Source organism: Homalodisca vitripennis, unplaced genomic scaffold (genome assembly GCF_021130785.1).
Source record: "Homalodisca vitripennis isolate AUS2020 unplaced genomic scaffold, UT_GWSS_2.1 ScUCBcl_10321;HRSCAF=19150, whole genome shotgun sequence".
NCBI classification, from domain to species: domain Eukaryota; kingdom Metazoa; phylum Arthropoda; class Insecta; order Hemiptera; family Cicadellidae; genus Homalodisca; species Homalodisca vitripennis.
Genome location: NW_025786433.1, coordinates 1 through 17,123, shown reverse-complemented (window position 1 = coordinate 17,123; position 17,123 = coordinate 1). Strand labels below are relative to the sequence as shown.

Sequence of the window (17,123 nt, the reverse complement as noted above, 5' to 3'; positions counted from 1 at the left end):
CAATATGGTTTCTTACTAGGCACCTAAGAGAGAACCCCCGGTTTTGTAGCAAAAGCTTTCAACGTCTCTAGGGGACCTTTTCTTTATCAAGGAGTTATTACACACACGATGCGCACAGAAAAAACCAATTTTCCATTGATTTCAAAAGGCACACTTAATAAATGTGATGATTTTCCTGTGTTAATACATTTGTGAGGAACGATTTATTGATGTTATACCAATGTGATATTTACAGGAGACCCGGCTGTGCGGGATCACAGCCACAGGATCGGGTTCCCTTGCTGGGCAGTTGTGGTATTCACAAGGGGTGGGCACTGACGTCGGAACAATGCAAGGCGTGTCTCAAGGCGCCTGCCGAGGGAACGAACTGCGGTCCGGGTGGAACGTAACACCCATGGGTGGCGCTTTGTATAGCGGGCCTGGCCCAGAACAGACTGCACTGGTTTAGTCACTGAGCACTTGGCCGCAAAAGACCACCCAAGGCGTCCATGGCTACCCACACCTAGATGCTTACTGATGGACACCTCGCTGCGATACCATTTGCAGGTCTATGTACCTTCTTCGCACATTACGATCGTAGTTGAGTGTTTCATTTTCGATCAAACCAGTTAATTGTTTACCACATATCTTCTATATTAATTTAATCACTTTTACTATGCAAACCTATAAATTTTAGGTTCATTTTTGGAATACATGAATTCAAAAATTCCTGGTTCAAATTTGTTGTCAGCACCTATTCAAAAAAATTCCTTCACAGTTAAATAATTTATTGCTTTTTTTTTTTTTTTATTTTTTATTTTTTTTTTTTTTTTATTTTTCATTTCTAACGGGGACATCTCCATTTTTACAGTGGTGTTTGAACATAATATTGCTAAACAATTGTTTGGAAAGTAAAACAACCACAGTGACAAATAGTGCAATTTTAACGTGGATTAAAATAAACGTATTTAAGTGTCACGAAACGGATATAAAGCTATGGAATGATCAATAACGGTTAATTAATTATTAGTGTACCGTGGATTTGAACTATGGAAACAACGAACAATAAACATGCAACTAAATTAGCACGAAAAAAAATGTAGAAATATAAACACATGTTGGATTAGACAAGAAATAAACCAAAGACATACCAATATATAAATAACAGCAATTGAGAGACTGTTACAGATTATTGTGTGTAGAGTATGTGTACGTAAAGAAACAGAATTGCTCGCTTCCCTCATTGTGCAACCTCCTTAGGCAGATATACTTCATGCAGATCGCAGCAGCACGATATTGCCTACTGTGTAAGCACTGGGTATTTGTGTGTTACTTAATGTGCCACAAAAATAAGTCAACGATGTCGGGCGAACGCTGATATTACCAGGGAACTCTAGAACCTGAAGTCGGTTACATCGTATCGTTTGCTGCGTTAGTTGGTGCGATGTTTGCGTTATTTTTGTAGTGCCTAGCGAAACAGGGTCTCTGGGCGGCCAGAGTGGACCTGAAGGCGGTCCTGTGAAAGAAAAGAGGGGGTATCTGGACTCCAAGCCATTATCGGTGGGTGATCAGTCGATCTTTGCCGGTTAAGGATCTTTGGACAAGCAGTACAAACCGTCCAGCGGAGAATCTGCGATCCGCAAGAGTCAGGAGTCCTCCAGATCCACGAGGGACACTTTCCTCCGATGGGGAACCTGACGATAGAGAAGACCACTCCTGACACCCACTATTCGAATAAATCTTCTTTGAATAGTCTCTAGTTCATCTATGAGAAACTTCTGGTGGGGGTTCCACACTGGAGAGCCATATTCAAGGATTTGGCGTACCAAAGCACAATACAAAGTTTTTAAAGCCGTGTCACTTAAGCCTTTTGAGAATCGGGAGACAAATCCAAGCATTTTGTTTGCTCTGCTGCAAATGTTTCGCACATGCAACTCAGGATTCAGTGAAGGTACTAATGTAATACCAAGATCTTTTACCTGCAGTACACGAGTTAAGGGCTCCCTGCGTATATTGTACTCATGGACAAACGGGGGAGAGATTCCGATGGAAGGTCATCACTTGGCATTTCTTAGTGTTGAGTTTTCATTTTGTTCTCTTCGCACCAGCGGTCGATCGCACAAAGATCTTCCTGGAATTCGTAGGCAGTCCTCTTCAGTGGATACGATGATGGAAAACAGTTTCACATCATCAGCAAACAGAAGTGAGTCGCATTGTAGAGCCTCAGGAAGGTCATTTATGAAGAGTGAAAAGAGATAGGGTCCCAACAGCGATCCTTGGGGAACTCCAGAGTATGAAATGAATTCTGATGAAGTGGCCGAAGCAAACTTGATGAATGAACGCCGGTTTGAGAGGTAGCTTGTCAGCCACTTAATTTCCGTGCTTCCAAATCCTTGATCAAGCAATTTTCTCAAAAGTAGTGTAGTGGTCTACTGTGTCCGAAAGCCTTGGAGAAATCAAAGAAATCCAGATATATGGCATCTAACTGATTATTGACGGTGAAGGCTTCATGTATTTTGGACTGAAAATAACGTTAAGTTCGACACAGTAGACCTCCCCACTCATGAAAACCATGCTGCTGTGGGCAGATTAAGCCAGCCAGTTTATGCTTTTATACCGGTCAAGAAAAGAGGATTCCTCAAAAAACTTTAGGGCAAATAGCTGGCAAAAATTCGAGATTTGGTCTATTAGTTAAGCAACATGCTTCAATGGTGGCTCCATTTTTTTGTGGAGGGGGAAACTAACGTAGGCTAATTCTTAAAGATTCCTGGGACCAAGAACAACCAGATGACCAGTGACGCCATTTTGAATACGGATCAGCCAAAATTTGGTCCCGGCCAAAACAGACCACTGCAATGTTTCAAAACCATTCGGGGGGGAATTTCAATCAGGACCCCATTCCTTTGGTCCTCATTCGAGGCTTCCTCAGTCCTTTGCCTCAATACTTCTTGGTGTGATTGATTCTTGTAAAAAATGAGGAGTTTCCCAAAGAGTGGGTCACCACTAAACAGGCTATACAATTATCTCCGTGGGCTTCGTATACACTGAGGAGGAAAAAAGATCCCGGCTGAACAGTTTCCGCAACATCCCTTGGAGGGTTCCTTTGATTCGATGTCGTTTGGTTTAAAACATGCGTGTCGAGGGCAGCCGGGAAGAGTTTTTCTAATTAGCCGTTTTACGTATGGCTCCACGAGAAGAAACGGAAGGTTCTACGGATACTCCTCTGAATCCACTTTAGTCCTAAGTACTGACGGTAGTCTCTTTTCGCAGAAGAGATAACTTACAAGACGCTCTCATATTGGAGAGAGATAACGCCGACAGAGAGACAGGGTCAATATGCAGGCTGTCGGTTCGCTTCCACTTATACTGTCTGGGTGTTTTAGAGTTTTTTTTATTGCAATTACCAGATCTTTTGTTTCGGACAGAGAAACCATCTGGGAAATGGTTGAGACCACCCAACTCATTCCTCAATTGTGAGTTTCAAGCCTGACTGCATTCAGCGATCCGTTATAGATATAGAGTAATGAAAGGGAATATTAGAAAGAAAAGGAATTGTTTCGGTTTTGCTTCATTGAGATCAGTTCAGTGGGAATTCAGGACGGGCTTTGTGAAGTTCTACAGAACCTGAAGAGGGAATTCGTAAGTTTGCCCAAAGATTGGCATCTTTTAAAGTTCAGGCTTTAAAGTGTTTGGTGGTGCAGACCCTTGCGTTGTTTCTGAATTGCTGCCACGTGCCAAGATAATGAGGACCAGTGGTGGGTGGTGCTCGGGTCTCCTCATACCTCCACCGCAGGAAGCCAGGATAGCGCCATTCAATTTTCTAGAGATCACGATAGTGTTTTTATTTGTGCAATAAAACTAGTATCCAAACAGTGCACTTCCTCCTTTCTGCTGTTTCGCGTGTGGTAAAATAGAATTCAACTTGTTGGAAGGTCGTTTATAGTCTCCATGAGAGGATAGCATCACTCTGGGGAACCCTGGGCTGGGATCGGTAGGTGTAGTAAACACTAATTTAGGAAGGATCTGCCCAATCCACAATCACCACATGCTTTAAATTTTTAATACATTGTCTGTTCAACTGAAACAATTATTATATTGCTAATACTAACAACTTACATTTACAACTAATTATTATAATTTTTGAAAGCTTTCTGTCATTTTCAGACCTTTGCCTTGATTGAAGTATTATTAAGCTAAAAGCAAATGGGAAGGATAATTTGTTGGAAATATTTTATTATTATAGAAATTAGACCATGCTAGTAAGGTATTCAGTTTTTTCTTAAACAAACATAAGAACAAGTTATATTTTTTCATTTGTTGTACATTATGAAGAATTTTTTTATTTTCTATTGTTTTTGACAGTACAATATTCTACATCATGTTTGCCCTAAACAGACCACTTGCATGAGAAAGTGGTGTGTATCTGCCAAATCCTATTTTTTAAAATCACTACCATGGTTGACGACACTAATACTACCTTGTGCTACAGTACACTACGGACAAGGACGGCTCGGTGATGGGTGTGACAGTGACACGGGCTGCCATGTTGTCGCACTGTCGCATGCTGACACAGTCCTGCAACTACACCGGAGGGGGAGAACATGGTCTGCGTGCTGGACTTCAAGCGTGAGACAGGCCTGTGGCACAGTGTACTGACCAGTGTGCTCAACGGCATGCATGTCGTCTTCATCCCCTACGCTCTCATGAAGGGTTAATCCTGCCTCTTGGATGCAGATGATCACCAAGTATAGAGGTATACATACTTGTATCTTGTTACTGTAATCCCCTACGCTCTCATGAAGGTTAATCCTGCCTCTTGGATGCAGATGATCACCAAGTATAGAGGTATACATACTAGTATCTTGTTACTGTAATCCCCTACGCTCTCATGAAGGTTAATCCTGCCTCTTGGATGCAGATGATCACCAAGTATAGAGGTATTACATACTTGTATCTTGTTACTGTAATCCCCTACGCTCTCATGAAGGTTAATCCTGCCTCTTGGATGCAGATGATCACCAAGTACAGAGGGTATACATACTAGTATCTTGTTACTGTAATCCCCTACGCTCTCATGAAGGTTAATCCTGCCTCTTGGATGCAGATGATCACCAAGTATAGAGGTATTACATACTTGTATCTTGTTACTGTAATCCTCTACGCTCTCATGAAGGTTAATCCTGCCTCTTGGATGCAGATGATCACCAAGTATAGAGATATACATACTAGTATCTTGTTACTGTAATCCCCTACGCTCTCATGAAGGTTAATCCTGCCTCTTGGATGCAGATGATCACCAAGTATAGAGGTATACATACTTGTATCTTGTTACTGTAATCCCTACGCTCTCATGAAGGTTAATCCTGCCTCTTGGATGCAGATGATCACCAAGTATAGAGGTATACATACTTGTATCTTGTTACTGTAATCCCCTACGCTCTTCATGAAGGTTAATCCCTGCCTCTTGGATGCAGATGATCACCAAGTATAGAGGTATACATACTAGTATCTTGTTACTGTAATCCCCTACGCTCTCATGAAGGTTAATCCTGCCTCTTGGATGCAGATGATCACCAAGTATAGAGGTATTACATACTTGTATCTTGTTACTGTAATCCCCTACGCTCTCATGAAGGTTAATCCTGCCTCTTGGATGCAGATGATCACCAAGTATAGAGGTATACATACTTGTATCTTGTTACTGTAATCCCCTACGCTCTCATGAAGGTTAATCCTGCCTCTTGGATGCAGATGATCACCAAGTACAGAGGTATACATACTAGTATCTTGTTACTGTAATCCCCTACGCTCTCATGAAGGTTAATCCTGCCTCTTGGATGCAGATGATCACCAAGTATAGAGGTATATATACTATTATTTTGTTACTGTAATCCCCTACGCTCTCATGAAGGTTAATCCTGCCTCTTGGATGCAGATGATCACCAAGTACAGAGGTATACATACTAGTATCTTGTTACTGTAATCCCCCTACGCTCTCATGAAGGTTAATCCTGCCTCTTGGATGCAGATGATCACCAAGTACAGAGGTATACATACTAGTATCTTTGTTACTGTAATCCCCTTGATCTCTTTTTACACTACACTAGAATATGACCACTTGTGTAGCAATGTGTTGGTAAATCTATCATATATGATTATTGTTTTATATAAATATTAATTTAAAAGAAAAAGGCAAATGCTGTATTTAAGCATAATAATTCACTTCCCCTCTGACCATACTAGCCTTGGACTTGAGTTGTTTGCGTCAGAAAAACTGTGCATTGGAAATACAAGTGACACAAACTTTTTAGCAGATGAAAATAATTATGAGATTGTGTTTTTATATGTCAACATCATACGATGATGGAGATAAAGAACAGTCATAAATACACCATCCACATTATAGTGACATGGAGAATACATTTACGTACATAAACTATAAGTTTTATTTAAATGTGTAGTAGTAATTTACGGATTTCTATAATGTAATAGGAGGTGATCCTTTACCTGTTAAACTAGAGAGAGACAATTGCATTTCCTTTTTGTCCTCGCTGAGAATAGTGGTATGTTTTCATCATTCTCTCAACATTCCAGAATAAAGTTAGAAGAGTTAAATTTTCATTAATTCATGTAAACTAAACGCGTTTTATAACAACTGATAATTATTTCAATATCTGAAAATTACAGTAAAATTATCGCTACTCCATGACTTCCAGATCAGATTTAGCAATCCTGTACTATTTGTAACTGTGACTTTCCGATATCAATCAGTTACACTGATGAGTTTACAAAGTTGATCATGTGTTGATATTGTGTGTTGCAGCGAGTGTGGCTGTTAGTCAAGTCCAGAGACCTACACTGGGGCCTACTGGCCACCAAGGACCACAAAAGATATCAGCCTGAGCTCTCTACGTCTGCTGCTGGTAGGCGATGGTGCCAACCCCTGGTCCTTGTCTTCCTGCGACCAGTTCCTCAGTGTGTTTCAAGCCAAAGGTCTGCGTCCTGATGCAGTCTGTCCCTGTGCCAGCTCAAGCGAATGTCTCACGGTCTCTGTCAGAAGGTCAGTTTCTATCCTTTTAGGAATGACGAAAAAGTTCTATAATTTTTTCTGGTACAAACTTTTTAAGTGGCTACTTTTTTCTGACGGGTGCACTGAGGAAGACAAAGGTGAAAATAGGGAAAATGCAAACTTTTTTATAAACACATTAGGTAGTGTTTTAATAGATATACATATAAATGTTTATCCTATTATTCAAAATTAAGTTATATACAATATAACATTATTGAATTATATTATATGACTAAGTATAAAATTTATACTTTGCTGTTTGGTTCTTTTATTGACTGTTAGTTTAGTATAAGAACAAAAAAACTTTACCGTTTAGGAACAACTTTATTCAGTTAATTTTCTTTAAGATAAAATATTTTATGTTCATTGTTTAGAAAACAAGGATAAAAAACACAATTACACAAATACATAAAACAATTGCCTGTATAATGACATAGCTGGGATGAGGAAATGTGACAGCTGTTACACAATGTAAAAAAATTGTAGAACACTTATATCAAAGAATTACCGCATAAATATTTGTAGAAAGGTCATATAATGTACATTTGCACAGAAAATCATGATTTTACTTTTATTTTAATGTTTTGTGACTCATAAACATTAAAACAAAAACCCTGCTATAGTTAGCGTGCTCGTCTTTTTTGGCAGGACTAAGTGCTGCATACGTCTTCTTGAACAACGAACTTTTTACAGTTTGTGTTGCAAAATCATTGCGACTGAGATTAATTGATGTAGCCTGTTGGTTAATAACGTCTTGTAACCAAAAACAATTATTATTTGGCTATTGATGAGATAGCAAATTTTGTTCAGAAGTATATTATCAAAAAATAACAGTCTGTTACAACATTTTTTAAATAGAAGTTATTAATGAATGGATAAGTTATTTATTTTGGAAGGAGATATAAGAACTATTAGGTTTTTTCTTACACAACATGTGTCAAAAATAAGTTTGAGTACTAATTTATTTGTAACTAAAAAAAAAAAGCACTTAAATCATGGTGAATAATACAAACAGTACTTGCTTCATATTTATTCCTGAAGTAAAACAATAAAAACCACTATGCAACTAATAATCTAAGCCAATACTTTGGCTCATTGGCTGATTAATAATACATTTGTGATTGAAAAAGTTTTGAGGAAATTTTGGTAGGCCTCACCAAAAGTAGGTTTAACTGTAATCAGTATCAGTTATGCCAAAGCGTAATTAAAATTAAATTAACATATTTCTGGAATTCACGTGGATTGGTTGAACAAAATTGCAAATTTTGCTATATAAATACAATTGGTGATTCTTATAACATTTTTATTTATTACATTTTAAAAATTTTGTTCATGTTCTTATTTCTTAGATAGTTGTGAATTTTGATGGTTTCTGAAGTGTAATTGTATTTTCCCTTGAACAGGCCTGGCAGAGCGGGGTGTGAACGCCACAGGACGGGGAGTGCTGTCCATGTCTGGCCTCAGTTTTCGGTGTTGTGAGAGTCGACCAAGAGAACTCACTCACCTCCCTCACGCTGCAGGATTGCGGTCAAGTCATGCCTGGCTGTGAGTACAGGAGACAGATCTTCTCTCTCTCTCTCTCTCGTTACCATGACAGGCATTGGTGACAGTTTCTTGCTATGATGTGGGTTCTATTGTTGCAGGTGTGATAGTAGTAGTGAAGATGGAGGGGACCCTCGTATGTGTGTAAGACTGATGAGGTAGGAGAGATCTGTGGTGTGAGCAGTGAGGCGACTGGCAGCCAGTACTGGGGTCTGGCCGGACTCACCAACTCTACGTTCAAAGTGCAGGCTCTACTGGCTGACGGCAAGCCTCTTAGCGACGCTCTCTACACCCGCTCGGGCCTGCTTGGCTTCCTTGGGCCGGTTAGTATACACTGAGACTGGGAGAGACAGACTCACAGAAAAACTCTGTTTATTTGTCCGTTAACCAGACTTGTGTTCAGTTTTAAATGCTTCCTTTTTGTTCCTGTAAAAAAATTTTAGTGTAAAAAAATTCACAAATGAGTTTTCAAAAAATCCATTGCACAAAAGTATATCGGTGCAAAAACTGTATTTAAAATTAAGTATCAAACAAATCTTATTTTCAATGAAGAATAAAGACCTGACTCAAGCAGCAACCCTAAAACTTTTTAAAGAAATTTTAATCTAGGTGAAAGAAAATTAGTTCTAAGAAAAAAATGTTTAAAATTAGTTTTGTAAATAAATTTTAATTTAGTTAATAAGAAACTAGTTATAATGAAATAGGACACATGATGTTAGCTAATTCATGTCAATCCTGTGATATTGTTTATGCTTAATGTGGGACAACAATAAAAAAAGTTCTTTATTCTTGAGAATCCATCCAAGGAAGATATTCGATTGTAGTTGGTTACAATGTTGTATTTATATTTGAACTGTAAAGTGAAAAAAAAAAAAATTTGTACTCAGATGGTTTTTATAAACTTAGATATTAATGGTTTTTTTCCCTCTCAGGGAGGTTTGGTGTTTGTGTGCGGCTCGCGAGATGGCTTAATGACAGTAACCGGACGTAAACACAACGCTGACGACATCATCGCTACTGTGCTGGCAGTGGAGCCTATGAAGTTCATCTATCGTGGCCGCATCGCAGTGTTCAGTATCCGTGTGTTACGAGACGAGAGGATATGTGTGATCGCCGAGCAGCGTCCTGACTGCAGTGAGGAGGAGGTAACACCTTATCTTACTGTCACTTTTGTCTGCAGAGGTTGTTAACATCTTTTTAACTGTCTTCTGCCATCTGCCCCTACAACCATATCTCAGACCACAAAAGCCATTATTATATGAAGTTGCTTTACCACAAAGTGTTCCTTGTTATAAACTGTAATAAAACAACCTGAAGTCATTCTGTATGATAAAAATGAAAATATTGCGGGGTTGTTAGTAATTCATCAGAACAACTGTGAATTGACAACACTTAAAAACCATGTCTGTGTTCCCCAATTTGTTTTCAGTTATTTTTGTACTGTAAAAGAATTAATATATAAAAAATGAGCAACAAATGCCTTTTCTCTCTTAGAATTATTATAAAGTGATATAAGTGACTTTTTAGTCATCGTTCGTTTTTAATTACCTACTTTTTATACATGTTATGAATAATGTTTATGACTAGTTCTCATTTCATGCTGATGACATTTAGTTATTTTAATCTGGAATTTTTATAGGGGTTTTTTACTGAACTTTCTCATTGGAGTTTTAAACTTGTTAATATTAATTACATTTTATGGAAACAAATATTTTTATGGACAAAACTGTTGCAATGTCTAACAGAGCTGGCTAATTTTTCTTATCAGGCCAGTGCCATATATATGGTCTAGAGGATTAAATTTATTGTTTAACTAGTTTTATACATTTTAAAATATAAGCAGTTTAGGTGATCTTAATGGTTTTGTTTTTTAATATATAGTGCTCATTTTATTTTGCTCAGAGTTATCATTGTCTAATATTAAACTAAAACTTTGTCATGTCTGGTATAATAAGGTATTTTTTAATCCTGATAGACAATTTTTGTGAAGAAAAAAAAATCATGTTCTTTATAAACAAAATATAATATTATGGATTAGACCAATTTAGTTATTGTTGCCTTTTGATAAACTTTACAAATGGGGTTGATTTTTGATTCTGCTTGTTAATAATATCTGAATGATTAAATGTTAATTTGTTTATTTAATACAGATAGTAAGATATAATCGATGTATTCTGAAGAGCATCTTTCATTTGTTAAGAATACCCAAGATTGGACCCCTCACCCTGCTCCTCTCCCTCTCTTAAGGACTGTTCGGTATGTAATAGTACACTCTTGATGGTTAAAGCAACTCCTTTATGGCTTATTTTTTTAATGAGTAAAATTACCTATTTTTAATTTTACACCTAAACACATTTTTTATAATAAATAGAAAATTTTAAAAGTATTATCTATTTTGGGCTCGAAATGTTACATTAAAATTTGTTTTTAAAGTTTTTACCTTAATTTTAAACAATTTTTTTATATAGGCTTATATTCAATAATTACACTAGAGATTTGCAATATCTTACTTGATATATTCTCATCGTTCATATTATTGAACACTAACTAAGACATAATCATACTGCTAATGTCAAACCATGTAACAACCCTCCTAATATTGTCATTTGTTTAACACTCCTCATAGCTTAGACAGAACAAACATTTCAGATTATTCTACAAATCTGAACATAAATACTGTAAAACGTACATGAATTTTACCAGTAATTAGGTGTACAATGAGAATATATTTTATACATTAAGTAATACAACATCAATTTTCACACATGAACCGAATGGCACTCAAGATTCCCTGTATCCCCTTCCTAGAATCAAAAACTTTTTTGGCTTTTGTTTGTTGGTTAGTCGTCAGTTTCTGAAATCAAAACACAACTCTGAGTAACAGTATCATTCCAGGCCATATAAACAGTGATTTCCCAAACCTTTTCCCCAATTTCAGTTGAAATTACTTTATTTTTCTTAGCCATGATGGCTGAATTAAATAATAGTAAATAGCTGATATTTTGTTGTGTAATATAATACAATAATTAATTTTAATTGTATAAATTGTTCAGTCAAAGTGAAAAGTCGAGGTGATAATCCATCAAATGTCAGTCATTCTAGTGATGCAGAGAAAATCTACGTTTTAGGCACAATAATGCCATCATCAGGAATGCAGATAAAAAAATATGACATCAACCAGCCAGTGGTGTTGTCAATCACTTAAAATCACTACATAAAACTTATTTTCACAAATAACAAATGTTCACACAAAGAATACATGTAGCTGAAAATTGAGATAAACAACCGGGTGCACTGGCATGTCCACAAGAACAGCTTAGAGCAAAGCTATCATTCTGAAAATATGTAGATTTTCTTTGCATACTCACACGACTGATATTTGATAGAAGGTAAAGAAAGTAAGAACCCCCTCCTTTTTAGTTGATTCGTACTGTTCAAGTGCCAAGCTCATGATGAAAATAAATTACTGAAAAATTGTTTATAATAATAAAATATTAACATTTGGATTAATAAGCTACTCTTAATAGTGACTTACTTCCAGTTCAGATTGAAATTGATAGTTAGTCATAAACAATAAAAATTTATATTATAGACTGAATTTACATATGAATGTTTTTTTTATGAATGGTTTAGTCAGGAAATAGCTTTTGTTGGTTCAACAAAATCTATCCTTATACAAAAAAGTCAAATAAAGAAATGTATGGGTTCAGTAATAAAAAGATTGAGTTTGGAGCAGTTCTTTTTGGCCAGTATGTTGAAGTCGTGATTTCAGCTTATACTTAGAACTGAGTGGTTAATTTGAAGGTTTATCAGCACGCTATATGCTGACAAGGAGGAAGATTATTTGCCCTGAAGAGATCTATTGCAATATAGATCACATATGTGCCATCTGATATACTGTAGACGCATTCTTCAAACCCCAGAAGAAAAGTACATGTTATAGTAATAACTGTGAAACTGGGAACTTGGATGTTACAGAGTTTCCAGTGGATGTCCCGAGTGTTGCAAGCAGTTGACTCGATACACCAGGATAGGGCTGTACTGCCTGGCTCTGGTGCCCCCCAACTACCTGCCCAAGACACCGCTCGGCGGGTATCCACCCTGAGCGGAGTGCAAGCGGCGGATTCCTCGAGGGCTACCTTGCACCCCGCCAATGTAGCTGCTCTGTCCCCACACTTGCGTTCACGAATCTGCCCAAGCCTCGGCGAGGTCCACTCAAGGTAACAATTCACGGTCCATCGTTAGTTAGTCGCTTTACATATCCCCGTGTGAATTGTAGTCAAGTTTTTTGTTTTTAAAACGAATTTGTGTTGAATGCATTGCATTTAATTCATAGCATGACTGAGTGTTGATAGCTTGGGTGAATGAAAAAATAGGTAATGGTTATATTTATGTGTAATATTTCTTATTTGTGTATTGGTGTTTAGTTGAATTAGTAATGGATTTGATTAAAGTCCATTTCACAGGTTCATAAGAAAACAAGTTAATCGTGATGAAAATAAAAAAAAATTGTATTTAAGTCATTCTGGTTCCATACAACGGTCTCATTAGATTCATTCACGTGATCTCATACGAAATAATTAAAAGAATTAATTTTTTTTTAAATAAAAATATTAAATTCAATTTATAATTTTTATATGTTTTTGATTGTCCACATTTTAACATATGAACAGACTAGACATAATTTTGTGATTGAATTTAACTTGGCCAAGGTTCAACAAAGAAGAAAATATATTTATAGACCATCCAAGTGTTCAAAAGTGCAATAATGACTTCATTAAATTAAAGGTCAAATTTTTTTGTGCTAATTTTGTTGAATATCATATTTAATATTGGATAGCTGGTAGTAGATGGTGGTGGGCAATGATGTATTCAGGTACCACCTAAAAGTCAAAACTAAAAATACAAATTGTAGGTATTTAAAATGTACTGTCATTATAAGTATGCTATAATAAGTGAATATCACAAAAATAGCAATACAGTACAATCTCATTTATTCGTATTAATTGGGATCGGAAGTGGTGTGGATAAACGGGAATCTGGATATGCTGGGAATAAATTACAAACCTATTAGATTAAAGAAAATAAAAAGTATATTTGTTACATATAACAGTAAAAGAGAGCCAATTTATTATTTTGTTTTTACAGAGGAAAACACATAAATCAACAGATAAAAAGAAATGTTTACTGTTTTGTAACAAATCTGTAAAACTAGTTTTTTCCTGTTGAACACGGTAGTAATGTTTGATAAAATTGTTGCGAGACACTCTGTATATTTCAAAGGACATGAATTAAAACATACAGTGTTGTACTGTTTCTTTCATAACTAACATAACTCATAAGAATTGTTACGTAACTTAGTAGGACTTGGGCATGATTTGTGTGACAGTGTTATTGTGACTAATACAACCTGTCACCACCACATGTAGTGTGTACTGTAGTGACAGTTGTTGTTGTAACTAATGTGCCCGTGTTGTCGTGTGGCTGGGCTCTCTAGCTACGAAACTCTGTTCTAGACGTGGGCCCTGCGTCAGTCATGGTGGGCAACATCGTCCAGGGCAAACAGGCTGGCCAGCGCACAGGGTAGAGACATGGGCATCGTGGACGAGGAGTCCGATTCCGCCAGGAAGGTCAGTTTACGCTGTCTACTCATCTATCAGAGGAAAATGTAACATTTTCCTGTTAGAAGCCAGGAAGTTTAAATTTTAGTATATTTTTGTATACATTTTACTTAAAAAAATTGACTATGTTGTTATTATTACAGCTTTTATCTTTGTATTAAAAAAGCCGTCAGGGCAAAAAGACTGATTGTTTTAAGAGAAATGCCCTCAAAAAAATAAATGTCAGTTAATTAGAAATTAATATAACAATTTATTTGCCTACCAAATGAGTGTTTTATCTTGGATATTCTCAAAAGAAGGTTGGCTGTTTTCTCTAAAAAAAGACAATTTTATTTATGTAATTATGAATTATATTTTGTTTGGACTAAAAGTGATTGTCCTTTACAAACTAAAGCATAGCCAGAATTGACGTTAAAGTGTGACAATATTTGTATTAGAAGAGGGGTACAAGTAAACAACTAGCATACATTAAATGGCATATCAATATTATTATGTTGATTTTGTTACTTAAATATATATATTGTGTACCACCAAAACTGTCCTGAAAATTTAGTGGTAAGTTCTTTAAAATGGATTTTAAAAACTCTGATTACAGTTCACACCCTGCAATAAAATGAAGTGTTAGGAAATTAAGTACAGTTTCAAAATTATTATCGTTGTTTCTGAATTAAAAATGAATCAAGAGTTAAGTTATGGCAATGCCTGTGATGGTTTCAGTATCAGTTTCATCTCAGAGATCCTGCGGTGGCGAGCTGTCAGCACGTCCGAACATGTCATATTCACGTTGCTCAACGCCAAGGGCGGGGTGGCTCAGCTGCTCTCCTGCTCTCAGTTGCACAAGCGAGCCGCGAGCGAGTTAGGGTCCCTATTGCTGGAGCGAGCAAAGATCAACACGGGTGATCATGTCGCACTAATCTTCCCTCCAGGCATTGATCTCATTTGCGCCTTCTAACGGTTGTCTGTATGTCGGTGAGTCAGTCTTCCTCTTTTTTACTGTAACACGTAATAACTCGTTTTCTAGCAGAGGCTCACATTCTACTCTACCAAATTGTCTTGTTCAGGTGCTGTGCCTGTGACTATACGACCGCCCCACCCACAAAACCTGCAGACCACGTTACCCACTGTGCGAATGATCGTTGACGTCCGCAAATCTGTTTCTAGTCCTCTCCAACCAGAATGTTATCAAACTGCTCAAATCAAAGGTAGGTTAAAATGTTGTAATATCTAGTTTTAGAATACTTTTTTTATCTCTTTTAATTTTGAAGTTGAGCCTCCATGTGAGGCTGGAATAATTAAATCCTACTTACTAAAGTATCTGACATATTGAAATTGTTGAAAAAGTAGCTTACCGATCACAAGTATAACTTTAGTCTCCTTCAAAGTACTTTCCCCTGAATACTACACACTTGTTCAAATGATCTTCATGCATTTGTTGCAAACAAGTTGTACAGTCCGCCTTTGGAACACCACTAGCCTCACCGCAGCGTTCAGTTATATAACATGTTTTATAAGTTAATATAACAGTTTATGCAATATTTAATGGTATTTGGTATGGTGGTTTCTGAAAATACAAATTCAACAACATACATACACAATAACATTAATCCATTTTTGATCCTTGTTATTCACTCCAACCTTGCTAGAAATCATAAATAGTTGTACAATATTAATTTTTAATTACTATTCTCTTTTCATGAATTCTATTTACATCTTTAATGGTCGGTTCTTATTAATAAGCAACTCGTAATTTCGTATTAAAAAAAGAGAGTCAGGTCGGATTATGATTTTGTACAAGTCTCACGCAACATCAAAAACATCACTCCTCATGATTTTTGGTGAGCAATTTTGAAATTAATTTTGGCAACTCAAACCGAAATCCTCAAATAGAATTTCAGCAACAATGATTTTTGTTGTTTCAAAATCTTTTCGAACTCATGCACTGTTAAGTAAATGTCCATTTTTATCGCTAAACATCCATGTTTTTGGTGGTTGGCAGGACTAGAACGCAGATAAATTTTTAACGAACTATGGCCTTTTTTTAAATGGTTGAACACAAAATTTTTCGTAGTTGGGGACAATGTCTTCTTTCTCAAAGGCTTTCTTAGTAATATGCACTCACATTTTCCAAGTCTGAAATAAAATTTTTACACAGTCACTGATTTTAATCTACCATCATGTTTTAGGAAAAATATCTGTTGAAAGTTTGAGAAACGAACACACTGAATACTGATCGACAGTTTACTTATTAAAGGTGTTAATGAGAGCTATTCTAGGTGCAAGCACTCCTGCTATTCTGCTATCCTGTACAGAGATAGTACATGCTCAGTTTGGCAACAGTAATTTCTGTTGATAAGGAGCAATCATCTAATATCGGACATTTTCTAGAACAGCCCTTGTATATCAATTAAATGAAATTTTAAAAGTGCAAACAGCTGTTCAGAGTACGATCCAATGGCCCAGGTATTACCTCCATTGCTGGAACCTAGGGCAACATTAGTGAATTCTGTAACTGATCCTAGTTACTAATACCAATGGGACATCGTGATATGCCTTTGTCTTTGATTAGAAGCTTCCATGAAATAGTCCTTTTTTCCTCTCTATATCTTCATCTAATGTGTTTTAATGTTTCATCTATTAACCACAAAGCCATAAATACAAATGTTCTTTCCACAACAGGAAGCCAGTAACGTGGTGGACATCAAGTCCTGGCCTGTCACTCTGGACACAGATGATATGCCCAAGAAGAAGCTGACAGCTATGTACAGAGCGCCCACTGCTGAGATGCTTGCGTACCTTGACTTCAGGTAAACTACTAATAGCTACTACAGTGTTCACACAGATTGTAAGGATTGTATCCCTATAACCCCAACATCATAGAAAAACTGCATTTTAGCTTAAAACACCAGCTAAAA

General features: G+C 36.7%; 1 pseudogene; it reads left to right on the top strand.

The window, feature by feature from the left end:
• Positions 1–235: 235 nt before the first annotated feature.
• Positions 236–17,057, top strand: LOC124374823 (annotated as a pseudogene).
• The last annotated feature ends 66 nt before the right edge of the window (positions 17,058–17,123 follow it).